The sequence below is a fragment of the Palaemon carinicauda genome, unplaced genomic scaffold, assembly GCF_036898095.1.
Source record: "Palaemon carinicauda isolate YSFRI2023 unplaced genomic scaffold, ASM3689809v2 scaffold3, whole genome shotgun sequence".
NCBI lineage: Eukaryota > Metazoa > Arthropoda > Malacostraca > Decapoda > Palaemonidae > Palaemon > Palaemon carinicauda.
In genome coordinates this window covers 904,915-909,914 of record NW_027170665.1, presented here as the reverse complement: position 1 = coordinate 909,914, position 5,000 = coordinate 904,915, and positions in this window count along the sequence as shown.

The following is a 5,000-nucleotide window of genomic DNA, read 5'->3' as shown; positions in this document are numbered from 1 at the left end:
AGCTATATGCATGGCAATCTACTCATCATCATCATCAGTTCAGAAACGTTTCTCTGCGACCATTTCAGTTTCGCATCGGAGGCAAGCCGTAATCAAAATTTCAAAATGTCGTGTGTATCCCTGTAAACGTCACTTCCACGCCATGAGACACATTGACACTTCATCACTTGTGTACCCAAATACAGAACCAACATCCTATTCCTGCCTTGTCCAATTAGCTGTCAGCACCATGTAATACCAACCAGGACGAATAATCAGCAATAGAGTTCCTCGTAGACACAAGATTGATTTTGTTTAAACTTTTTTTTAGTATTCATACAAGCCACCGGCCATTATTCAAGAAAATACCACTTAAGAGAGTTATCGGGGCCTTTGACTGGACAAATAGTACATCACTGGATTCCTCTCTCGTTACGGCTCATCTTACCTTTTGACTATTAAAATAGTCAGGTATATTTTTTAAACATTCTCCTCTTTCTTCATACTTCTGACAAAACCAACCAGACCACACCATACTTCGTCACTCAAGTGGTCAACTACTGTACTTGTTCATTGCCAACTTTCCAACCGGTCTGGGTAGAAGAGGATCGTTATCTATGGAAGGGAGCTCTTCTAGGAGGACACTCAGAAAACAAACAAATGTTTTCTAGTCTTGGATAAAGTCAAAGCCTCTGTACCATGGTTTTTCACTTGCCTTGGGTTAGAGTTTCCATGCTACGGGTACACTCGGGTACTTTTCTGTCTATTTTCCCTTCCTTGGTTTCTTTCTTTAAATAGTGAGTTGGGCAGGCTTAATAGAAGGGCCAAGGATGCCTAATGGTTTATCAAATGGTGGCATTTTCTTATTTGTTCAAATATCTTTATGGTATTACTTTTCAAACCATTATTACTCTCCTATCAATTAAAATGGGTAGCCTGGAGGTACTAAGCCTTGCATGTTTTATCAGCTCCACCAAGTTGGATAATGCTAACCGATAATTTATATTTTATTCTATAGGTGCATTCGTCTTTTCTCTGTACTTAGTGCATACATACTGCGTTTGTTATTATTATAGCTAAGTGTGTTTTCAATTATGAGACCTTTTCAATACCTTCAATTCTGGAGATATTGAGCAAAATGCAGTGTTCCCAACTCCGTTAAAGTCGCCCAGTGCACTCACATACCCGTGGATTACATGATAATGTTCGAGACCTTACAGTGTCTACAGAAAATATGATATACTATTATGCTCAGAAACTTTGTTTTCACAAGATGCTTATTCCAGGATTTAATAAACTCGTAATTTTGAAATAAGATGCCATTCCTGAGGCAAGAGGATGACTGCGCATATCAGGATTGAGTAACATGCTTCTCATAAGTCCTGCTATGAATGTAGGTGCATGAAATTCAGATAATAAAAGTTTGTAGCCGGCAAAACAACTTTAATTTGATTAACCTACAGAAATCCAAAATTGGATGATCCTATCCTTGCTTGTCATATTACTAGTAAGGCTATAATAAAAGCTGATAGAAAGGCCCCTTTCATGCTTCATAAGAGATTTCAATGCTCACCATAGGGTATGGTTAAATTCTGTTTCTCCCACTGATCGCCATGTATTAAAAGCTTTAATTTTGCTTCTGAAAGAGGCTGTGAGTAAATCATAAGTGAAGCTATATATTGATTCCCTTGGTGTTATTATTATTATTATTATTATTATTATTATTATTATTATAAGCTAAGCTACGACCCTTGTTGGCGAAGCAAAATGATGTAAGGTCAAGGGCTCCAACAGGGAAAAATAGCCCAGTGAGGAAAGGAGAGAAAGAAATAACTAAACCGTCAAGAGAAGTAATGAACAATTAAAATAAAATATTTTAAGAACAGTAAAAAAATAAATTAGATCTTTCAGATATAAACTATAAAAACTAAAAAAAAAAAAAACCAGAGTGTACCCTCAAGCAAGAGAACTCCAATCCAAGACAGTGGAAGATCACACTACCGAGGCTATAGCACTACCCAAGACTAGAGAACAATGGTTTAATATTGGAGTGTCCTCCTAGAAGTGAAGTTTGCCATAACTAATGACTCTTTTACCCTTACCAAGAGGAAAGTAGCCACTGAACAATTACAGTGCATTATTTAACCCCTTGACTTCTCCGTCATAAAGCATTAATCAGTAATCTGGAAGTTTCGTTTGAGCTGTGACCAGATTTGTGAATGATCTTCATAATCTAACGTTTGACATGGTGGAATTCTGAAGTTATATTATTGCAAAGGCTTTTCTGTTTAACAGGTTTACATAAGGTTCGTTTCAATGTTTGTGTAAAAGTAATCTATCTTAATGTTATTATTAATCATGTTGTTTCATATATTTCATATTCTTTTTTATACGATGTTATTTCTCTAATACATTTCCGCACATGGTTTCTTTCCCTGTTGGAGTCCTTGGCTTTGTATCATCGTGCTTTCCCAACTAAGGTTGTGATGGCCGATGTGGTAACGTCCCTGACTGGTGAACGCCAGACTGAGGTTTGAATACCATTCAAAGTCGTTAGTTCTTTTGGTAGCTGCAACCTCACTATCCTTAACTAATGATGGGGGGTTTGGGGGAGCCTATAGGTCTATCTGCTGAGTCATCAGCAGCCATGGACTGGCCCTCCTTAGTCCTACCTTAGGTAGAGAGGGGGGCTTGGGCGCTGATCATATATATATATATGGTCAATCTCAAGGGTACTGTGCTTCTTAATAGGGCAATGTCACTGTCCCTTGCCTCTGCCATTCATGAGCGGCCTTTAAACCTTTAAAACTTTAGGGTTTTAGAATTGGTAGTAGTAATAATAACACACTTCCTCTCGTTCTCTCTCTTACACAAATACACTCTCGTTATCTTTCTCTCTCTTACACAAATACAAATACACTCACTTATCTTTCTCTCTCTTACACAAATACAAATACACTCACTTATCTTTCTCTCTCTTACACAAATACAAATACTCTCTCGTTATCTTTCTCTCTCCTGCACAAATACAAATGCACTCAAAATCACACGGACACAAACAGACAGACGGAAAGTCATTTCATCTTAACATTTGCCTAGAATGCACAAATTTCCTAATCAATAACCCTGATAACATCGTTTGTCTTGCTGTCACTCGTATGCCCTAGGAAGTGGAAGCCGCTATTAATTTCAAGGCACGTCTTTCTCTCTTGGCTTTTTCCTCTCTCTCTCTCTCTCTCTCTCTCTCTCTCTCTCTCTCTCTCTCTCTCTCTCTCTCTCTCTCTCTCTCTCTCCTTCCTTCCAACGGATGTAGTGAACAGTAACACGGTAAACTAATTCAAGAATAAGTTAGACAAGATCATAAAAACTCTCTTAACGCTTAAACTCTATCCAAAGAGCAAACGGAGTCTCCGCAGATGGACTAAAGTCTTTGAGACATCCAAAAATCATTGTAACTCCTTCTGATTCTCTCATAAATCTATCTTTCTATATATAAAGGCACTTATTAATCTCAAGTTTTTCCATCATCCCAACAATCATTCTCCTTATTTTCCTGAAACTCTCTCTCTCTCTCTCTCTCTCTCTCTCTCTCTCTCTCTCTCTCTCTCTCTCTCTCTCTCTCTCTCTCACCTGCGAATGCCACACCAAACATCCTTGAAAATGCAACCTGGCTCGCCACAACCGCTAACTGCATCATTCATAACACATGTGTGCCTGATTAGAGGCGCTGATCTCATCAGCGATGCTGATTCAGTCATGGCGGATGCTGGAACCAAGGCTTCTGTCGCTTGTAAGTCAAGATTTTATTTTTATTTTTATTTTACTCATTTTTCTAAGTTATGTGTTTAGGCTCTTAAAAAGTTGGCTAAAAAGTGTGAATATTTTATTATTATTATTATTATTATTATTATTATTATTATTATTATTATTATTATTATTATTATTATTATTATTATTATTATTATTATTATTATTATTATTACTACTACAGCGATTACTCGAGTGCCATATGTGGATGAGATCATCATGAAGGGGTACATGAAGATAGTTTGGGCATGCTCTTCGCGCTCCCCCAAGAGAGATTAGTTCACCAAACGTTTAGCAGGCCCCCAAAATGCACTAGAAGAGTTGGAAAACCCAGGCCTACATGGCTGAGGACTATGAAACGCGAAGTGGAAGATGATAAATGAAGAAGTACTGATCTAAAAGCTCAAGATACAGAAGACTGGCGAAATCTAACCGAGGCCTTTTGCGTCAATAGGCGTAGGCGGAGGTAATGATGATGATTGTTATTATCTTAGCTAAGCTACAAGCCTAGTTGGAAAAGCAGGATGCTATAAGCCCAAGGGCTCGAGCGGAGAAAAATAAAACACCGAGGAAAGAAAAAGAGGAAATAAACTAGAAAAGAAGTAATGAACAATTAAAATAAAACACTTTTGTGTTATCTAACGATGAGTAGGATCTAATGAGATTAATTAACAATACTATGTCATAGAGGATTAACATTGATACAACAATTAAAAGCTTTGAAAAAAATTACGTTGGTGAACAAGTGTGAAATGTGGTGATATTTTCAACAAATTCAAAAGGTCTTTGATAAAAAATATAGTAATATTCTTTATGCGATGTGAATGAGTTAATAGATATGTTTAAATGAAGGAAATTTTGAAGAGTAGAAAAGATAAATATATGTTACATGAAACATCATCAAAAGTTGATCTATTTCATTAGTTTAGTTGTGGAAAGTATAAATTAATATATACAAGGGGGTCATTATTTCAACTTTCTAAACTTCGATGTAATAATGTTTTTTTAAACTTAAAAAAATTAAAAATTAAAGAAATCAAGATATGATCCTATGCAAGAATTGATTTCAGAATGAACAATATAATTTAATATAAAAAAAAACCTATAAAAGGTTTAAGGTTTAAAGGTCACCCATGAATGGCAGAGGCAAGGGTCTTACGATCGGCCAAGGATTGGAACTTGGGGCAAGGAAACCGAGGTTCGAGTCACTTGGC